Source organism: Stegodyphus dumicola, chromosome 8, assembly GCF_044657685.1.
Source record: "Stegodyphus dumicola isolate Sdum_Otavi_A_Nest chromosome 8, ASM4465768v1".
Classification (NCBI taxonomy): domain Eukaryota; kingdom Metazoa; phylum Arthropoda; class Arachnida; order Araneae; family Eresidae; genus Stegodyphus; species Stegodyphus dumicola.
Window position 1 is genome coordinate 130526841 of NC_140775.1, and position 23794 is coordinate 130550634.

At 33.1% G+C, this 23794-nt stretch overlaps 1 protein-coding gene across 1 annotated transcript in view; it reads left to right on the top strand.

The window, feature by feature from the left end:
* Nucleotides 1-3781: 3781 nt before the first annotated feature.
* Nucleotides 3782-23794, top strand: part of LOC118179747 (ATP-dependent RNA helicase DDX19A-like) — a 119278-nt gene continuing 99265 nt past the window's right edge. Inside the window, exon 1 of the mRNA XM_085822429.1 lies at nucleotides 3782-3937. The gene's annotated coding sequence lies outside the window, so the exon portion shown is untranslated. The remainder of the gene's footprint in view (nucleotides 3938-23794) is intronic.

Consider the following 23794-nt stretch of genomic DNA (forward strand, 5'->3'; position numbering starts at 1 on the left):
TAAGGGTAGAAAAAAAAAGAATTATTCCCTTACATTTTATAATAACTCAGTTACAAGTTTTAAATAATATTAAAAAAAATTTTAATTCCCTTTCAGAAATATTCAGGGAAAGTTAAGTACTATTTAACATATTGCCAAAAGTAAAAGGTACCAAAATTATAAAAAAATTTAATATGGAAAAACACAAGTATTTGAGTTTTCTTCATGAAAAAGAATCAAACAGCTGTTACTAATTTATTAAATTAAAATTTCTTTTGAATAACTTTAAAGAATTTCAGTTCTGCTTCAAAATAAAATGCAGGCATTTTATTTTTGACCTAAAATGATATAAACAGGAAACTGTCAAAATGCGGGAAGCTTGAAAGCTACACTCTGTTACTACAAATTTCCGTTGAAACCATTTGCTTTCATTCCGAAAGCATAAATAACGTACCCAAAATTGCTGAGTTGGAAATTTTAAATTCAACCAAGGGTTAAGAAATTGATTTATTTATCAGATTAATTTTTAACTCAAAGGGCGTTAGCCCACAAGGACTATTAATTTCAAAACGGCATTTTGCGTCGATTCGCTTTTCAAACTCTTGCCACCAAATATTATAGCTATGTATTATATTTAAAGAAGCTAAATAATGAATAATCTGCATTAATGTTTCTCGCATTGTGAAGAAACAACGGTACCTAGAGTCATCAAATTTCGAATAACGTAGTCTTCCAACCGAGCTTAAGCACTCGGAAGCCCGAATTTTTAATTTCTTTTATTATCTATTTAAAGTTTTGTAAAACTTTAAGGAATTTTTGATTAACAAACTCAAATATTTCAAAGCGAGCAGTAGCAACACTGTACGCGAAAAAAAATTATCTCCAGCACGCGAGACTGTGTATCGGAAATTCTAAAGATTTGCTGCTTTTAAATATTTTGTAATGTTGCTATTGAATTGAATTTTATGTGTTTTAAGTGAGAAAGAACGTGATATTTAATAAATGAATCTTAAAGTTTTCAGATTTTTTTTAAGCATTTTTATGGTATAAAATAACATTTGTTGCAAAATATTGTTAATGAAGTTCAAGTAAAATGACTTTTCTAAATGATTATGTTAGACTGAACAAATCATTTTATAATAATGAATGAAAAGTCCTAAAATCGTCAACTGATAACAGAACCTGCATTTCGTGAATGGATTTTATCGCAAACTCAGACCAGCGAACATCCGAAAGGTGTCCCCTCCCTGCGTCCGGATGGGTTAAAAACTTTACTTCAAAACTCCTTGACATGATTCTTTTATAACTAAGCATGTGATTATTCAAAATCCATAAAATTTGTTAGTTTATAATTACGTTTGTGCACACGAAACACCCGTTTGCGAACTGTGAATCACCTTCAAAATTTAAATTCTTAAATCTTGCGGTCTATTTGACGTTAGAAAGATGATTGAGATGTTTGACATTAGAAAAGTCCTCAACAAAGTCTTCCTAAAAATTTTGTTACCGGTTAGAATACGTTTCTGCTCCCCTCGCCTTATTAAGTGCAGCAGAAAATCTTTATTTTTCCTGTGGCCTCACACTTAATCTGTTGTAATTTGTTGCTTAATAAACTGAGAGAAATAAAAGCAATAATAAACGCCATTTTTAATAAATTAGATTTTTTAAAAAATTTTAATATATATATATAACTGATATAATTTAAATATATACAGCATTACTGTAATTACTAAAGAATGTTTCAAACGTCATATGGCACATAGAATCATTTGTTTTAAAATTTTCTTTTTCTTGCATGTAAAGAAAGTTCGTTTTAAAAAGAATTACAAAATAGACTGAAAAATCACTGGAGAATTTAAAATTATATACAACCATGTTTAGATTCTTGAATATATTTAAAACATATAGCTCTCATGTGATTTGGCGTATTTAATTAAAATTAAACAAGCCTAATTAAATTAGTATATATCTACACGCTTCACACGAAGCTATCAGTATCCCCGTTTTTAGTTTGGTTTAAGTGATTATAGCAAAGTCTCGAGGGCTATCTGCTTAAGGGGGGATACCTTCATGGAGGACTTTCTAAGGGAAACCGGCTCATATACATTACACACGGAGAAAACCACGAAAAACAGTTCGAGGGATTCAAATACAGTGCTAACCAGTTCGAGGGATTCAAATACCCGTTTTAACAAAATATAGATTACGTCAATTCACATTTACAATAGGCCTAACTGACAGAACATCGAAAATATTTTTCTGCTCCGCCGAAAGATTAAAAACACTATCAATCATGCTGTGATTCTAAATAAAATCGATGATGTAATGCAAAGATGTATATTTAAAGCAATTAATAAGGAAGTTAAAAAAAAGTAATATAATAAAAAAGAAATCTGAAAGGGTTCGAATTTTGGTATCCCAAAAGAGCTTGTTAAAGTTTTTTTGTGCCTCTCGCTGAGCTCGCTTTCTACTAGACTGCTGTTGCATTCACGCCTGCTAATGCATTTCCTTTTGTCTTTTCAACTTTACTATTAAGCATAATTTTCTACGAACTTACCATATGCAATTCAACAGCAAAATTATAAAAATTTTTAAAGTAGCATGTGATTAAAATTCCCGCTGAAGGGTTAAGTGCTGACATAGATTTTTCAGTCTTTTCTCAGCTTATCATAGCAATGTATAGTTTTCTTAGGAAGATGGTTTACAAAAATTTTTTTTTTTCTTTTTATTATTAACGTTTTCGTGTGTTAAATTTATAAATTTTATGTTCTTCGCACTTGACCATATAAAACTGAGCTGAATAGCAAAATCACAAAATATTTAAAAACCGCATACCTTTAGAATTTCCGATATACAGTCTCACGCGCTGGAGATGAGATATTATTTTAATCCACGCAGTGTTAACACTGCTTACTTTCAGATCATCGACCTTTGTTAAAAATTCATAAAAGTTTTACGAAATATGAAATATAAAATTCGAAATTCAAAATTCGGGCTTCCAGATGCATATATTCGGGAGGAGGACTACGTTATTCAAAATTTGATGGCCTTGGATAGGTCGCTTTATCACAGTGCGAGAAACATACCTACATTAATGCCGATTCTTCATTATTTAATTTCTTTAAAAGTAATACGAGGCGATAGTATCTCTTGGCAACAATCTGAAAAGGGATTCAACATTTAAAATGATATGTCGCCAAAATTCGTTTCCAGATTTTCGGGCCCATTCGGCATGCTCTTTTGGGCTAAAAATCAAATGGAAGGGTTTTTATATAAATCCCGATTTTAGTTGTATATAGCAGTACTTTTTAGACTGCCAATGCATTCCTGTACCTATGTGGACTATCAGTTATAAAATTTCAAATTCATATATCTTGTGGTTTCGATACTTTTTTGAACAAGAAAACGAAACTGATATGACATTACTGAAAAGCGGAAAAATTCTGAGATTTATATCTAAATTACAATGAATTTACAGAATCATTGAAGAAAATCTGAATATAATCTAGTTCTCGTCTAAGAATAAGCACGAAAGGAATGGTCATTTTTACGTGGCCTTGAAATTCCTTACCGCTTCCTGCTTAAGACTGCTATAGCGAATAGGAATGAGATTAGCTTGTGTAACTTTTATTGTAGCGATAAACAGCCAAATATGCTGACCACAACCGGCGTTTATAGTGCCATCTGGGCGAACTCCGCGATTGGACATCTAACATCAGCACATATGATGTCAGTAGTGACGTCAGAAACCATATGGTGAGATTTTAAGTTCCTCCCATTGTATACGATTTCCTTGTTTATTCTTTGTAGCGATTATTGTTCGTCTGAATAGGAAAGGGAAAGCTGGTGTCCCTTAACTTTCGAGTGTTGATTTTACGGTTATGATAATGATATCATCTTATCTTAGACCTTGAAAATTATCGAAGTGCTTTGAAAATCTATTCATGTGACAAAAATGGTAAATGTTATTCTAGTAGTAATCATTTTTTTATTATTATATTAATAGAATCTGAAGATAATTCTGGATGTAATTCATAACTATAGATGGATGTAATTCTGGATGTAATTCATAACTATTTCATCACTATGGAATAAGGTTTCTCTCCATTTGCAGTTTTCCCGGAAAATTCCATTTGTCTTTGTTTTGAATTTATTTCAAATATCCCGTTTCAGATATCCCAAATCATTTTGTGCTTAGAGTGTGTATGTGAAGAGGGATTACCGTTATTGAATTTTACTACTTTTTAAGTATAATAATGAAATACAAACGATAATTCACTCACTTGATACTTTCTATTCATTACGATATTAGTAATATTTATAGAGATGCTTCTTTTTACCCTCTGTGCTTCTATTGGTAGCATATATAGAAACGCCCATGTATTTGCTGGCAATTTATCCCAGGACGTACTCAACCACATGAAACAGAGAAAAAAAAATGATAAATGCATAATGTTTAAATAAATGAAATTCCACACTGAAAAATATTCTGGGCCTGCGCCATAGCCTGTGCGACCGCACTAAGCCACAAAATATATAGAACAAAGAGAACCACTGAGCAGAATAATTTTCAGAATTTTTAGGAAAGGCGCTAAAAATTGGAATTTATAGCGGCACGCGGCAGAAAAATTTAGGACATGCAGAGATTACACCGGGCAGGAAAATACTTAGCTCCGGGCCTGGTGATAGAAGAAATTTATCTCTAAAATATTAATCACATTAGTTAGGGCATCAAGAATTTTGGCCTGTGCTTCCTGTTTCCATGTTTATAAAAATAGAACGAAACTAAGTAAAGAAAAAAAAAAAAAAAAAGATTTTATATTACGCTCAAACGGCTTCCCCCCCCCCCATTTACAGACATATACACGTTTCGAGAGCATTTAGGCTAACACCACATTGTGCTAAAAATATTTAAAAGCAGCATATCTTTAAAATTTCTGATAGAAAGTCTCGCGAACTGGAGATAAAACTGTTTTATTTCCTACAGTGTTGCCAATGTTCGCATTGAAACTGTTGAATTTTTTAATCACAAATTCGTTATCACAAAATATGAAATAGACAATAAAACAAATTCCAAATTCGGGCTTCCAGGTGCCCTTGTTCGCGGGGAGGACTACGTCATTCAAAATTTGATTACCATAGACCCGTTGTTTGTTTACAATGCGAGAAACATACATACATTCATGTAGATTCTTCATTATTTAGTTTCTTTAAATATAATACAGGGAGAAAATATTTGGTGGCAACAATCTGAAAAGTGATTCAGAGGTTTAAACTGATTCAACGCAAAATGCCGTTTTGAAATTGATAGCCCTTTTGAGCTAAAAAGCACACTGAAAATATATCATTTTAGTGTGAAGGCGTAGAATAAAATATCAGAGCATTTTATTCTCCATTATCACGAAAAGCAATGGCGAATTATTTTATTTTTGACTTGAAGTTGCTAGCGCAATAAACTCTTCTCTGAAAAAAAAAAAAAAAAAAAAAAAAAAAAAAGCTAGCTTCTTTTCAATACAGTTTAATTATATTTTAATAATATCCTAATACATTCATGCTACAAATTATAATACAAAAGTGACAAGAATATGATAAAATCTCGGGTTGTGTTCTGAAGACAGAAGCGCCCACTGGTTCGAGAATAATTTACCCCAGGACTTCCCACGATCACGTTAAGTATGTGATAACGAATAAATGATGTCTAAATGTTTAAATGAAAGAATCCGCACCTTGAAAAATAGTTTAAGTGGTACGAGAAATTTTCCTCGAAAATATAAATCCCATTATTCAGGCAACAAGAATTTTCTGTTTCTATGTATAACTTATAGCTTCCATAATAAATGAGAGGTTAAATACGAAAGCTGTTATGAAGATATACAAGTATAATTGATCTAAACTTGAACGAGAATTACACAGACCTTTGAAACGCTTGCTTTTCCATACTATCTGATCTTTGAGGCTTAGTTTTCTGGAAATTTATATTTATATCCATTCAAGAGAGTTTCAGGTTAATTTACCATAGCTGGAAATAGGAATAAGAACTCAAGAATGAAAGGTTCTTTTACCCCGCCAGATTTTAGGTAGGTTTTCCTAGTTACTGTAAACAGGGCCCGTGTCAAAACCGATGCAACTTGTGCGGCTTCACCGGATAGCATATTTAAGAGGGACCAAACATTTTTAGTCCATAGGCGGGAAAAAGCCCACTCTTGCGAAAAGCTGCCGTTGTGCTCTCAGTCTGCGAGTGCCAGCATTTTATATGGTACTATTTTAAGCTGTAATCGCGAAACACCAGTAGTTCATTTGATTTTAAAACTTACAGGATCAATCCTCAGTTTAAAACTGAGGAAAACTGAGGTGTTGGATTAAAATCTGCGTACGTAAATCAAATCGCCGTTTCTTTTAAATGTTATCACTTTTATAGTTTTTAAATTTGAAAGATGTGCTTTAAATTTTTTGAAACTTTAATAACAAATTCTTCAAAAGATTGTAATCTGATGTTTTCTAATTTTCATTAATATAATTTTTATTTATTAATTATTATTATTTCTCCTAAATCTATCATAACGCACGCAGATGTAAGTTTTAAGTTAAGATGTACATTATAAATAAAAGAATGTAAGGAAAAGAAAAGGAAGCAAAAAACGGGTAAATAAATAAAAATTTAAGTTGGGATAATTATTTCAGACGAATTTTAAATATTTAGACAGACAAGAATTCTGTAGCTCTTCAGAGAAAGAACTGATGCTTATGAATCAGATAGGTCCATTAAACTGGTTTGAGCATCCTCATTTTTGGTCACAACAAACATATTCTAGAAGAATGCCATTAACATCTTTGTGTATGAAAAACTGATGGGAATTTTTTTTTTTCCTTTGTTCCTTAGTGATGCAAGTTATTTCTTGTTCCAAATCCAGATACCACTTTTAGCATAAGACAGCATTTCGTTTTTAAGTATCGTATTATTTTATTTCTGAAGGGTTTATTTTCTTTACCAACTTAATCTGATTTATGAAAACTATATGATGTATTTTGATCTCGAACTTATCTTGAATAAAATGCCTATCAAGCACATTTCAGCTATTCCTGAGAAATAAACAGTTGAACAATCCTTACAACGTATAGCACTATCTCTAGTAAACAAACATTGCAACATTTACAGATTAGTTTGCCAGACTGCAACTAGTAAAAGGAAAGACTAATAATAAATTGTTATTGAAAATAACTTTGTTTTGAAGCAATGCTTAAAGATTAAAGAGGGAGCGAGCTGCATTTTTTGAGTTTATAAATTTAGTTGTTCGCCAAAAAAGCTTATAAAATTATAAATTATTATAAACTGGAAGTAACTATACTTACTTTAACTTACTCAGAAATATTTTTATTTTGCATTCAAAATTTACTGTCCTAGTCGTAACAATTTATGATGCAGGGTTTCAGTTGGGGACGAATATGAAGATATTCAGTGATAATTCGAGATCTGCACTCCATATTCATCGTCGATATTCACGATTCAAATAATTAAAAAAACAATTATCATATGGATTTTACCAATTAACACAACCACTTTAGTCGAAATCGCCAAATTTTCAAAATGCAAAACTTCTGACAGCCATGCGCGAAACAGTTCTTCAGTTATAATAAATAACGCTGCTATTTTTCATATGCTTCCTTTTTATTATATTCCAAGTTCCGCTGATTTTTATAGACAAATCTGGATATTTTTCGTATTAAAATTTAAAAATATGTGCGTATGGGCTGGTTTATTGAATTATGGCAAAGTAAGCAAGGGTTATCTACCTAAGGGCGAAGAAATGCATTCTTGGGGGACTTTCTAAAGGAAATTGGCTCATATCCAAGTTACACATGCAAAACCATGAAAACCAACCATGCCAGCCGCCCGTTTACCTGGAACCTAACTACCAGCGTTCAGCGATTTTACTTTTCGGCCGCTGCTGGGCTGCGCTTATGGGATTTGCTTATATTGGAAGAAAGTGTGGGAAGAAAGGAAGAACTGGGGAAGGAAATGTGACTTTTTGTAGGAATAACAGTATTTTGCTACAGAATCTTAAAAGAATTGCCTTTGAATACATTCTTCACCACGAAGTTTCCATCAGAAAGGAAATCTCCTAACTGCAGCAAAAAATCTCTTAACTGCACAAATGCGATTGCATTTATACATAAGTACCGATTTTATTTCATATACGGCATTCTTTACGGTGCTATTGCTATTACTTTGTAGATTTCGTAGTTTTGCAAAATAGAAATTGTTGCCACCTCACTTGAAGAAAATATTTGTCGCAAGCGTTGTGCCAACCAGTGAAAAGGTTTTCTATTACGTATTAAAAATTAAGTCTTTTCTTTATTAAATAAGTTCAAAAGTCTGCATAAGGCTTTAAATTATGAGGAAATAATGTAATAACAAATTTATGCCTGCTTTTCGTTTGCCTTTAATAATTTGAAGAATTTTTTTTTTTTTTTTTTTTTTTTTTTTAAACACATGATTTTATATTCTGTATAATGTATTTCTGTGAATCAGTTCTGAAACTAATAGGCCTACAGTATTTATTTCAGGAATTATTTTGGAATTTAAATGTGAAGTAAACACGGCAGTTTTCCTTCTCTGGCTAATAAGCCAAATTCCAAATACTTGAATTGTACTGTTGAGTGTGATTTTTAGCACTCTCATTTTAGGAGTTACAAAATCTTCTGTTCAGCTCTTCTGCACACACTTAGAATCTCGTTAAGTTCTAAGTTTTATCCTTTAGCAGAGTACTACTTTAGTCGAATGATCAACATGATTATTTTTAAATGAAATTTTTTTAAGAATAATCTGCAGCAACAGGCACAGGCAAAATTAGTCGTCAGGGATGAAGGCAAAGTTTGTTCTAATTGCAACTGATTTTTAATTAATTACTATAATTGTAATTGGATTTTTTTTATTAGCTAACTACAAGGAACATTTTTTTAAAGATCAGATATGAGTATCAGTATTTTAAAAAAATACAAGTAAGCGATTCAGAATTGTAACATTTACTTCAAAAAGCATACTTCTAAAAATCTAAACATATTAAAATCTAAACGTACTAAAAACATAAAAAACAAACAATTTAAACATGTTCTAAAAATTGTAATTTCGTGTTCTTATGAACCTAAAGAACAGCAGAGAAAATATTCATCAGAAGAGTTTATTAGTGAAAACCAGATTTTGTTAGTGGATGGGAAAGATGGAAAAAACGAAGCATCCCCATAATGTTATCCATAACTTAGTTAAATTACCAAAGAAGTAAATTTCGTGGGCTTGGGATGATGTTACAGTCAGACAAATGAGCATAAGTAAGAGAGAGAACCAAAGAAGTAAAGTAACAATAAAAACAAATGAAAGTTGCCTTTACTGCCGATAGTAAACTGAAATCCAAACCGTCTTAAGCATACACGTGTAATATTAAGAAGTTTTTCACCTCATAATAATAAGCTTTTTACAGAGGTTCTTTCCAAGGGATATGATATAAAGTTCAGTTTTATACTGTTGACGCCAAATCAAAATCTGGCAAACTAATCAACAACGGGGCGTAAACGATATCACTATCAGTCAGTACTTGTAATTTTACAGAAGAAATTTCTGAATGTGTGATGTTTAATTTTATTTTCTGTTTATGATTTAAAATATGGTAAATTAAACACTTGTTTATTTATGAAATTCTAAACCACAGGTCAGTACAGTGTTGGTAAAACGGACTTCTTTTACTGAAGTGGAAATTCAAACTAATTTTTAGCGTGTCAATTGGACACGCTAAAAATTACAAACGCTAACAGGAAAAAATTAGAACAAATAAAATGCTTCCTGAAATGTAATTGAATTTGCTGTTATTAAGTGAAGCAAAGCGAAATTTACTACTGAGAGCAATGGCTAGAGTGCCATAAGCACATTCTCCAAACAGATTTTTCACTTTAATTAGTAATGCGTTGAAGAGCCCGGAAGAATGATAGGATCTTTAATGAAAAAACAATGAACGATTTTTAAAGTGTGCGATGTGATTACGCCAAAGCCTCGAGAGCTATTTGCTTAAGGGGAGGAAGTATTGCCTAAGGACTTTCTGAGGGAAACTGGCTCCCATACACATTATACATGAGGAAAACCACGAAAATGCATATGCAGCCAGCCCGTTCGTGGATTCGAACCTCGGACTACCAATATTCAGCGACTTAACCGCTCGGCCGCTGGTGGGCCGAACGATTTGAAAGAGAACACATAGATATTACTATATTGAATCAAAAAGTTTTTAAGGTATAATATTAAGAAGGAAATGAGGAATAAGGCAATGTGTTTGGAAGAAAACCTAGCATAATTAATTCAATTTCCAAAATCTGTGAGTTGTATTTAATAGTTTACTCACTCTCCACTGTTGATTAGAGTAGCTTTGTTACAGAAAGCTTTCTCGATAAAGCCTTACGCTTAAATTATTCGTTCAGCATCATTTTACTTATTTTTAACATGGAGTTCAAATTTTAAAAAATTCATTAGTTAATTAAAATAAAATTTCTTTGTATAAACTTTATTCCCTTTCAAAGACATCGTTTCTTCATTTTTCATTGAAAAACTCATTCAGGAGAGTCCGTTTTTTTGGGTGAATTCTAGAATTTCTGTCCTCAATTTTAATTTCTATAATAATATGTAAATAATTACTTCCACAAGAGTTGACATTTAAAACATTTGTATTTCGTGTTTATTGATTGCTTTTGTACAAAACTGCTTCAAAAAACTAACTCTTTTTTACTGAATTTTGCATCTTTGGTTAAATTTTTTGATGAATTGTACAGTTTCGGTTTGTTCTCAACGATTTTTTTTACCTAAATCGAAATTATTTGCACTATGGATCCAAGTTAAATCTGAATGTATTCCAGAATAAAAGGATAAGATAATTTAGCAAAATTATACTTTTAAGGGGAAAAAATATGTATCGTATATTACGTAGTGTAATATTTATTTCAAATATTTAATTTAATACGTCTTTCTTATTTCATTAATATTTCCTAATAAACTCATCAGTAACTCGGAAGAGGATTAAGGGAAGACTACCAAGTTCTCACGAGTCAGCAGCATTGCATTTTGTGAATAATGCATCTATAAGCATGTCAAAACTTAGTTATAGATTTTTCAGATATCCACAAGTTATTTGCTATGAAAATTGCCTTCCGTAGCTGTATTTTTTCCTGACAAGTTCCATCATTCAATTATTAATTTTCTGGTTTAGAATAATATGATTCCTGAAAGCTGGAAAAACAAATCTCGGTCCATTTCGCTTCAGTTTTATTTTTATTCTCAGATCATTATCGGACTTTTTAAACCACTTCACAGTTTTTTGAGATGCGGTATTTTTCAATATTTTTTTTTTTTTTTCATGTATCTCTTCATGAACAAAATATTTTCTTGTAAAACTTTTCTTATTAAACTGTCCTCCATATCTTTTCAAAATTTAAGCTAACTGAATTACTTTATTCATTTTTCCAAGTAGGAAATGAAGTTGCTGTAGGAATTAAAGAATTTTTCAGAAAAGCATGGCCTAAAAACGGGGGGGGGGGGGTGAGAAAAAAAGAGCGAAAAATTAGGAAACATTACACTAAAAAATATTTCTATGAAGTACAAATTAATTAATTACTGAAAGTATTTCAATATTAATAGCTTCCCCCTAAAGTTTTCGTATGCCTTTATGGACTGGCAGTAAAAAAAAAATTACATTACTTAGATGTTGAATTCGGAATATTTTGCGGGACATGTACTACAGTGAAGAATTGCATTAAAATCTGGAACGGGTTTTCATACTCTGGAACATCTAATCATCCAAGGTATAATTCTTTCTTAACCTCTTCGCGACGGGCGAATCATATATGAATTTCTTACGGACGCATGTGAGGCCCGGGCGGTTCACCCGTGCACTCCTGCAGAACTGGCCAAGTGAACGGTCAGTGCAGATATGCATTTTAAGCTGAAACAATTTTTAATAGCCACTAGATGGCACTCTGTGTCCATTACATTTAAACTGAACGTAGTTTTAGTATTCTGACCTTCAGATTATTTATATTCTGGCTGTTTTTGGTATTTTGCTTGTCAGCTGTGGCTGGGGAGGGGGGAAATCGTAATGTAAACAAACGCAGCTCGGCTCTTTAAATCGCTGCGTGCTAATGAAAACATTCTCGTATCTGATTTATATCCAATTCCTTTTTTATTCTATTTTTTTCCTCTACTTTGTACGATCTTTTAGGGTTACTGTGCGGAGTTTTTTTACGTTTTGCATTGCCTTCAGATATATTTCCGTTCCTTCTTTTTTTATTTAGGAAAGCCTCACCTCCAGTCTATTATGACGGGAAGGAGGCGCTATTTATCAGAGGAAGAATACCCTAGTATGGTTAGTGAACCATTTGCTAACGCAAATGAGAGTACTGATTCATTTTCTAAGGAGTTAAAAAGTGATACTTTTTCTAAGAGTTACAAGGTGATACTTCTCTGTGCTTCGAAATTTACCACGCTCGTTTTCATTTTAAATTTTGTTACTTCTTACTGTAAATAGTCTTTATTGTGTTCTTTTTAATAATTTTAAACTTTATTGATGGATTTTATCAATTAAAACTTTAGAATAATTTGAATAGCTCTTCCGAAAAATATTATGGAAGATAAGCAATTTTTTAAGTATATTTCCATGTAAAATAAAGAAATAAATGTTTTAAGGGCTAATTTTAACATATATAAGAGCTCAAGTAATAATCTAAAATGATACCAAAAATTACGATGCTGGAAGCGAAACTTTTGTTTTTCTGATTTTTGTTATAAAATTAGGCTTAACGATGCAAAACCTCCGTCCTGTACGGTGACTGCCTTCGATTCTCTTCCGTCCCGCACGAGCGTTTTAAACAAAGGTGCGCCGTCGCGAAAAGGTTAATCCACTTCAAATTAGGAGTAAAAGTGAACGGAATCTGTCATAGTAAGCGCAGTGTAAATAGCATCACCAACTGACAGCAGTTTATCGCATGTATCTGTACACTAAACATGGAAAGATCTCGAATTTGGGAGAACAGATGAAATGTAGGGGTATAGAATTTCTGTTTGGGAATTTGGATTTGAAATTTGTTTTCGTTAGCAGCTTCATGATTTTATTTTTACTTATGACCAAGGGTATTATAATTACTAACAATTATTCTGTACTATTTAGTACATTTGTTTAAAACAAAATGTTACAACAATAACGTAACTAAAACGGAATGTATTAAAATGTCAGGACGGCTTCCAGACTGGGAATGAAAGCTCTCAGTAAAAGGTAACAATATTACATAACTTTCGCCCAGCAAAAATTAATTTTAAAACACTTATTCTAATTCCCTCCCTTAAAAAAGGAATATTTTGTACGTTTCAGTGAAATAGGCTAATTACTTGTAGTTTCGGGGACATTAAAATAGCCCTGAAGAATGAAAGCTACCCGTACATCTTCGAAAACAAGTTTAGCAAATGTCCTACTTTATATAGGGAAAGTGAATATAAATCTCTCTGTAAAGATCTGGAAGAAATCGCTCTCTTCTTGGACTAGTTCTTGAAATACACTAGTTGCTGCTGCTTTTCGTACGTGCGAAAACGTACTAAGGATAAAGGAAAGCATGTTGAGTTGGCAAGAAATACTGGGTAGGCCAGAAAGTTATTTCGATTCGCACAAATGGATAGTGTAATATTCGTTTAGTTATTCTTCTGTTAATCTTAATCAATTCTATTAAGTACAGCAGAAGTAATGAAGCAAACAAATTTCAAGAATGCCATCGATGATTTTGCTAATAGAAAAAACAAGCAAAATAACTTTTTAAATGTTGACAATGAAAGTTTTATTAAAAAAATTAGCGCAGAGCTTTTATTTTTATTTCCCTATATGTCGTTTTAACATTTTATGGATTTGATTTTTTGATATGCATTGAGAGGGGCAGCAAATGGATCGCCCCGGGCGGCAAAAGTTCTAGCTACGCACTTGAAGGTAAATTAATACGATGGGTTAGTGCGGAGACAATTCGTGAAATTTTAATAAAAGACTTCTGATAGAAAATATTGTTACGGATTTTGTATTTAGTTAGCTATTTTTAGTAAAGTTGTAATTAAAATTGTTTTATATCCCCGTGCAAAGCAGCACGAATCATATTTTAAGAGAGAAAAAAGTAAAATTATAAGAGCACGCGTATTTAACATTTAATAAATAGATATCTCGTAATTTATATTTAAATTGAATAAATGTTACTATTATGTTACTACTACATTGACTACTATATTAGCTGTAACCTTAATTCTACTCTTTTGCTTTCCAGAAATCTCGAGGAAAAGGAAATTACCGGAACATTCTCGTGCCCTATTAAAAAGCTTTAAAAAGCCGGAGAGAAACATCTCAGTTCAGTTGTTTAGATAACTGTTGTTGCTGATTGCAGCGAATTCGCGGTGAGATCGGGTTACCTTTCTCTGCGCTTTGGATTGCATTCTATTTAGCGTTTTAGTAGTTTGAAATATAACTACTGCATGATATTGTACGAATATCTTTGAGAAAAAATCCAACGTTTTGTTATATTTGTGCTAAGAATAAATTTTATTAACTTTTTATCGGACTTGTGCATTCAATCTATTAGGAACCCTTACGCACGCAACAGTATTTACTTCTCAGCTATTGCCATTTTCTTTCTCTCATAATAAAAACATGACAGCGTTTAGTATGAAAAAGACCCTTCAAATTTGTTTCAGAAATTAAAATGTTTTAATACCGATGTTTTCTGAAAATGAAACATGGAATTTTCACTATCATTCCATAAATCAATGCCAAAAATGCTAACAGAGTAAGCATCATAATCTACAGCAATAGTTTCCAGTCCTATTTTTTCTGCATACTCCCTGATAAGACTTTGTAAATATATAGTACCCCTAACCTCCCCTATTAGGACTTATGAACCTTAATCCCCCTCTAGTATTTTCGCAATACATCTTACTATAGTATTATATTAATACAATAAGTTTAATAAACTTCAGATTAATAACATCAAAACATTTAATCAGTTAGCTGTTCATTTTTCAGAAAAGGATAATTTTGAAGTGGATTTAAAGAAAATTTCATTGAAAGGATCTGATATTCAGTTGTTCTCCTCACATCGTATGGGAAAATAATGTTTAAATTATCCTTGTAATCCATTTATATGCGTTATTATGTTCTCTTTGGTTTTGTTTGTCTTATTTTCTGGTAAAGTTGCGAAGTGTCTCATATTTCGCTCTTAATTTTTTTCATTAGTCGATCCCTAAAAATGTAACTTTTTTATCATTGAATCAAGCAGTTTTGAACTGTTCTACAATTCTAAACTGAATTTATTTTTGAAAAGATATCGAATATTTATGCAAGTGCTTGAAGCCTTTCATCATTGTGAAATTTGAAGCTTAATTGAAATGACGGTCTTCAAAATAAGTGCTTCGGGCAAATGCGAATTTCTACTATCTTATAATAATAAAAGCAAGTGTAATGTGTCTGTCTGTCTGTCTGACCGAGCTCTCCAGCCAAATCTATCGCACGCCGGGACCTGGAATTTTTTATACGGAAGCACAAAGGGGCTGGCCACCAGACCTCGAAGCCCGATTTTCGATTTTTGAATTAGAAAAATTTTTAAAAAATTATTTATAATTAATTAATCACGGTTTTTTTGACTCACTGATATTATTATTTGTTTTCAAATAACGTTCGATTGTAACAATTGATTTCTTTATTCTAGCGTTAGTTTGCTGTTTTGACGATACATTAAATCGATTAATTACAATTCATTTCTTTTTTGTAGCTTGTGGGGGGGGGAAGAGAGAGAGAGACAGTCTACATGTCCTACACTACTATTCCTGCGCTATTCACTTATCTGCATTTTCTAAATGCACGGGCAACGCCGGGCGGGTACACCTAGTCTATAATAATTTTAAATTTTATGAACTTCTGCATTGTAACTATTTAGCCATTTGTAGATAAAGAACAGTTTATCTTTAACAACTTTAAAAGAACAAAAGCTAATTTAAAATAAACCTCCACACTTAAACTAATTAAATGGTATGTTAAATTTTGCTTTTCAGTACAGTAAATAATCATATGGCTGTAGGTGTGTCACTTTTGCTGCGATGTTTCCCAAAGACGTCACCAACTTTTCCATCACCTACTTGTACTACCTCGCAATTATCGTTGCTGACACAAAAATAGTGTTGTATCATGATATTTGGAAATGCAATTATGTTAGAATTGAAACTCCAGAATTCCATTTGCATACACTGTACTGTAACGTTGACGCTTTAGTCCCTTTCATTGAAATACTGGGAGTGCATTTCTTTATAGTCATGTGTTATCTTTAAAGTGGGTGAAAAGTGTCAGGTGTTCTCTTAAATATTTTCTGCAAATGTTAAGCTCTGAAACTGTGAATAAAACTAAATAAAGTAAAATAATAATTAATACAGCAATAAATAATGAGCAATTAAAAATTAAATTACTTTACGGAATATATGTGAGGAGAAGTAAAATGTTAGCGAAACCGATAGCTTAAGTTGAGAACAAGCCCTCTGTATAACTGAGCTTTCTCTTCCCCCCACATTTGGATACGAATCGAACCGCCCGCAGATACTCTTTTCGTGAAAAGATGATAGTATTGAACATGCCTAAGTAGTTTCTCTTAAGTGTTTCAATATACTAGGCTCAATTGTCACTTAAAAACATAAACAATGGTTCCTTTTACTACTGTAAACCGTGGATACCTGGACTACTTATTTTAAATGATCAAATAGGACGGTACGACTACGTGCTACCACTAATACTTTCAGGAACGAGGAATTTGCTTTTAAAATATATTGCACGTACTAGAGAGTAAGGTTTTTCCATATTGGAGTGGCCTTTTTATTTCTTAAACATTTCATCTTTCTTCCGTAGGACTGTTTACCAGGAAAACAGAAGCATGCATTCACAAACTAGTATCTGTTTTCCTTATTGTTAAAATAAAATGTTACGAGATCAGATAAACTTTCTGTTGAAACTGTTTACAGTTTCATAAAAGGAAGTCCCAGAGCTCATGTTACTTAAGGCTCAGGTGCGCATCGGCAGGAATTATGATTTATTTCAAGAACTGAAAAATATCGGATCCAGGCTCCACTGAGCTCCGCTTCACTTTAGGTGTTTATTGCTTCTTGATTCACTGCTATGGAACAAAGCTTTTGTTTCCTGAAAGTTGACCTTTAGACGAGTACCTTGACCTCTTCGGCAAAAGCTGCTGTTGGTAAATATTTTGCAGAAGGCCTTTCTTCTAATCTTGCTATTTTTCATGTCTTTGTAGAAGAAGGAAGGATAAGTTTTTTTTGGTTATACTTTTATAAGTTTTTTACCCATTTTTAAAGAATATAAATGATTTAATAAAATTATAAATAACTGTGATTAAAAACTATAATTAACAGTTTAATAATAATCGAATCATTTAGCATTATTCTATTAGTTAAGAATAACTGCTTATTCGTTTATGGCATATTCATTATTTCAATGCAATTCTTAAAAAAATGTTGGGGAGTCAATTACATGTAAGTACTAAAGCTTTTTAGAATTATTTGTTTATTTAGAAACTCAGGTTAAAAATAATAATTAAATACTTTCATTTTTTACTGTTGATTTACCAGCACCACAATGAAAATACACATAGCGATCTTTCAAAAAATGTTTCCTCCCTATATAAAGGATACAATGAATTCCACAGACTAACTGCACTTGAATTTTCTGTTGTCTGTACCCTGACGCTGACAAGACTGACGCATTTCTCAGATTTGGAAGACAGAGCAACCCTAATTTTTGACATCCTATTATATGTGACCAGTGGCGAATCCAGGAGGTGTGCTATGGTGTTGCTGCCTTCCCAAGAGATAAAGCAGAATTCTTCCTTTTTGGCTAGTTATGTCACTGTGTTTTTATTAAGTTATCAAAAATACTGTAGCATTCTTTGTGATTCTTGCTTTCAGGTGAATGAAGTCTGGCAAGTGTTTTCATTTACATAAGCAATTTTGAATTTTAATTTACATAGGATTTGATACTCGAAAACTGCGATACTTTAGTGATTAATATTTTGCCAACTTCCTTAATTTCCATTGCAGAATATTACTGAATATAACACTTAATGTAACTGAGCACGATTTTATGGGAATTTAAGTAGGTTATTATTATTATATTATTTTGGTTTCTCAGTGCCCTCAATCACAAAAATTTTAGAATAGTGGTGAAGATGATCATAGCATTTCTTTATTGGTTAGATAAGTCTGCTTTGGCGATGGGTAACGGCATATCTAGTTCCTGTTCCTGCGGTAGTCGCAGTAGTGATAATGATGAGAATAATGAGGAGAGTTTGTTGTGTCCCCAAAACTCAATTATAGATGACAACAATATAATACTGGAAAAAAGAAAATACTTGTAGAAAACTTAGATTATTTCGAGTTTTCGAAGTTCATATGGAAGCCGTTCGAAAATTAAGAGTTTCCTTAGAGTTTCAAGAGAAAGATTATCCAGAAAATTTCAGAATGCATTGTTCAGAAAGTACCCTAGTTAGCGTATAAATTAGAAGACACAGCATACTTCAAACGTGCATTTTTTGCGATGCATTACGTTAGACGCACATTTTCACAGCCTATGGCCTATTAGGTGCAAAAAGGATTTAACAAATGGAAATAGTATTTCAATAACAGTAATGCCATAATGAAAACCATAATATTGTTTAGAAAACAAGGTACTGCATTACACTGACGCGGAGATCAGGGGACAACTGATTTAGATAACTTACTATCTTATAATGAAGGAAATTTCAATAACTTACTATCTTATAATGAAGGAAATTTCAATAACTTACTATCTTATAATGAAGGAAATTTCAGAGCTATCTTAAGATTTGCAGATCAGTCTGAAGACAAATCTCTGAAGATTATCTATGAACTTCAAAGAAAAATGCACTATATATATGAGTTTCGTGATCCAAAACCGCTCATCCAAAATGCAGCATGAAGAAGGACAAATATAAAAACAAATTTATTCCAACGATTGTACATAGTATCATGTTAGCTAACTTGAAATACAGCTCTGAGGTGAAGAAGAACGAGAAAATAAGTATTGGAATGTTGCCTCCACGTGTAATCACTAATCCCTGCTACATGCTGATGCATTTAAATGAAAGAGGGTTTGGATGTATTGTGGGGAATGGCAGGCATGCTGCTTCCACACGCAACCAAAGTTCATCTGGTGTGCCTATGGGTGCGGTATGACGCGATAGGCGTTCTCCATTCATTAACCAAAAATGTTCAATGGATGATAGATCTGGAAAATTTAAGAATAGTTGCAGTAATACCAGTGACAATAGCACCATCAAAACACTGAAGACATATTTGAGAAATGCAACAGTACAGTATAACGCAGAGATAACATTGGTGAGAAATGCAACAAGTAAAAATAGACTTACCGCTCTAGCACTTATGAATATATATTATAATATAGACATAAATATTAATGAAGCCCTTAATAATTTAGGCCCAAAGAACCATCATATGGATTACCTTATAATTTGCTGTCATTTTTTAACTTGTTCAGTTTAATGTGTAATATCAATGTATTTGAATGTAACATTTAATTTAAAAAAAAAAAAAACTAATCTGATATTATTTTCTATATACAGGGTGCCTACTAAGTCCGGTGCCACCTGTTTAACTGCCGAACGGCTGCAGCTATATTCATAAAATTGGTGTCTAGGTATAGTAAAGTGGCTATGCGGCTACTTGGTTACTTGATGATATAGCATACAACACCACCTGGCGGAAAACGGCGGAGTTAGCCTCCCTATATCGAAAACGATACGAGATAGAAAGAAAAAGTGAATTACAAATTTGTAGAGCATCGTCGATTTAGTACGAATAGACACCTTGTGGATATGAATGCTAATATCAGAACCCTGAAAACGCACGTTTGTTTCTTCGCTATTTCCGAAACTGTGACGTCACGAAACTTAAATGAAAGGAGAAAAAATTAGCTTTCGGATGAAAAACATGCCCGTATCGCGGCACAGTAATGTTGTTTATAATTCACAGTCGAGAGGACTGTGGTTCAAACCCCGCGGGGTACATCCTTGTACTGATTGTCTTTACAAATGGAATAGACAACATATAGATCGTACACAGTCTTGTCGCTAAACACAATAACTCAACGCAAGTTGAGCTTGATGCGCGAATACTGCATTATGGAAATAGTGTACGAAACGTGACACCTGTTCACCTGAGACAGCTATGAAAGAGATATCTCCTCGTGGTGTTATGTTGAAGCTCATAGTCATGGAGCGATTTTCAAAAAATGGTTATTGGGAGATGATTCCACTTAAGGTAAATGTGAGCTCAAGGCACGATCGGAAGCGTGGTTGTATCGGCAACGTTTTCCTGCAGGCCTGCAGCCTTCATACAAAACTATCCTATGGGTTGTAAAACGTTTAAGGAGCACAAGCTACGTGACTAGCCGACTTCGGTCCGGCAGACCAGCTAAGGTACGGAGAAAAGTACAACCGAAGATGTCTCATCATACGCCCTCAGATATCCAAACAGCAGCAAAAAAGAAATACGTGAGATCTGTGGCCTCCCAAAAAGTCGCGTTTGGAAAATCCTAAATGAATTACGTGCTCATCCATACCGATGAGCATCTAATCAGATATTACTGGACGGGGATGCCGAGAGATGTTTCGCATAGTGCAAGTTCGTCATGAACCAGATACAGGTCCAACATTCTTGGCGGGTATAATGTGAACGGATGGCATATGCTTTTCGTGGAATGAAATGTACAATAGGCATAACACTCGTTACTGGGCACTGGTAATCCATCATGTTCTGCCGATGTTCGACATCAATACGGTTTTCGATTAATGTTTGGTATGGAATTTGTAATAATAGGCTAATCGGTTCAATATTTCACCAGGGCACTATAACGGCCGCAAAACATTTAGAACTTCTGAATTAGAAGACATAATACCCGATTTTGTTGAGAACCTGCCGTTACTTCAACTCCTGAATGGATGATTAAAACATGATGTCGCAAGTGAAGCAGTACCTGATGGAGGAATTCGGAGGACAAATAATCGGGTAAGGTGGTTTTGAAAAGAGAACTTCACATTCACCTGATCTGACTCCAATGGAATTTTTCCTGTGCGGTTCTACCTCAAACACCACCTCAAATAGCAGGTGTATGCGACCCCTCCACAAACATCGCAGAATCTTCATCGTATAATTCTTTTAATGTTTTTCGTTTGTCAGCTGGCAGTTAGATGAATTAGACTCTGGACGTCTAGACGCAGTGAAAGAATGATGGTGATAAAGACGTAAATAAAAGTGTATCGCAGAAGCGAATTCAGTTTATACAAATTTATTTGTAAAAATGTAGATATACTTTAAATGTAATTAAAGGTGCTGTCTTACCAAGCAGTGTCTTAGATGTTTTTTCAAGAAAGTATCCACTACACAAATATATGTCATCATAGCATTTAAAATACCATTAGATTTCCTCCGTTTGCTTAAGCACCTGTATGTGAACTTACGATAATAGATTAAGAAATACCTTCGTTTTCTTCAGTAAAATTTGAACATATCAAAACGAAGCAAAATTTATATGCCCTCAACTTTCCCCTGACCAAAACTCTCGATTGGCCACTATCTGTGACGTAAAGAACACCAGGTCTTAAATTCAGCCGGATGGGTCGCCGGATCCTGTACATTTGAGGAAAACCTTGACCAACAGCAGAGAAAGCGTGACAGCTTGTAACAACTGTAGTGAAATAAGTGTATACATATAGGCATTGACTGCAATGTATAATACGGGCAATTTAGAAGCCAACGGTCTTTGAAAATTACCGCCTCCTTCTGTCCGGATGTCATGTTAGTGGCGATGAGGGAAGACTTCCATGACATGTCTCAACTTGTTCTGTGAAATAGTGTCGAAATACAGCCGTGATTCTGCTTGTTATTCCACCGTCTTGTTGGACCATATTCCATCTTGTCCACAATTCTGCGGAGCTTCGCTGTTCCGTCGCAATTCTCACCGGGCATCTGTGGAGACTGTTTTAATGAAGGCTTCCACGGTCACTTTCTGTAAATGCCCTCAAAACGGTCTGTGTTATACTAAGTGCTTGACTACTACTAGTTCTTCAATTATGTTAGTATGCTACGGATGTGAAAGTGCATTCTGGCAAGGTTGTCACCTGAAAACTGGTGAATAAACTACTCGCCGCCTTATGAGATGAGTTCTGCTGTTTTCTTGTGTAAATGAATGAAAAAAATTGTACTGTAAGAATTATGTTAATTTTATTAACAGTTAAATTTTAAGTTAAAGTTCCTTTCCTGTCAAATTCTTAACTTACTACTTCCGGCTAGAACGTAGTTTTGGAATCTTGCTGAATATTTAATGAGGAGGAGAGGTATTTAAACCACGAAGTTACTTACAGAGTGAAAAAGAATCAGAGTTTCTGATTTACGCGCGTCTGCCCTTTTGGCCACTCCCTCTCAAAGCTGTTATTACGCTCGGCCGTACTCAGGCCTTTGCTAAGCTTCGTAGTCAATAAGTTAAGGGGCCAACTCGATTTGAATCTTGATAGCTTCGGCTATATTTCTTTAGTTAATCTTAGTTTTAGTTTAGTTCTTAATCTCTTAAGCCCAAGTGTCGGCTTTGTTTGTACACTCCCAGGCGGAGTTTTGTTAAATCTTACTGGAATAATAAAGGGTTAGTTACCCTTCTATCTTGTTGTTTCTTGTCAGCCGAACTTAAGCGATTATTTGCTATCTAATTCTTAAGACTCGTCTCTTTCTACAGTAACTGAGAGTTACACAGTGAAAGTCTTACAGTATGATGCATATAGTTTTTGAAGGAACGGAAAGGAAGAGGTTATGCAACTACAATGATTTTATAAATAAATGTATTAACTTTTTTCACCACTTATTGTCTTTAATGAATTTTACATTTATTCAGATATATATTTATCGTTATTCAATAATTTGCTATAATTTAAAACTTTAGGAGAAATCTGTAGATTTCTGATTTTAGGATCGTGGAAAGCTCTCCTTTTTGAAATCGTAGTAAATTTTTCTGCTTATTCTAATATCTGATCAGTTATTCAACTCCAAGCTATTCTGTCGTGAGCTTTAGTAGCAATAACGGGAGCGTACTCTAACAAATTGAAGTTTAAGTCATGTGGTAATATATTTAAAAGTTACACAAGATTCTGTTTTCAAATGGACAAATGGGGTTATCATCAAATCCATTTTAATAAGAATGAAAAGAGGAAAATAAGCGAAAACCGGATGCTTCCGGCAAAGATCTCTGAAAAGAGTATAAGTTGCCATACCCATCCTTTCAGAGCAGAAGTACTTTTGCCATTATAATAACCATCCAAGCCGAAAGGATTAGAATATTTCCAATTTCTGAGACATTAAATACATTTTTTTACAAAATGAATTAATGAATATTTTTAAATTGCTGGATGAAATCACAAATTAATGGAAGATTTTAAGAAAACACATTTAAAAAAATCTATGAAAGCACGGTTCTATGTTACATATTTAAAACAAATTAGTGAATATTTGATTCTAAGATAATTTAGTTAAAAGTAAAATTAAAGGAGTAACTTAATATGAACTGTTTCAACTATAAAATAAAAATTAATGGATTTAATTTCAAAACAATTTGCATATATAATTTAATGTTATGTTGTTAATAAGTTTGTGAACAGCTATAATTTTGAAAAAAGATATATC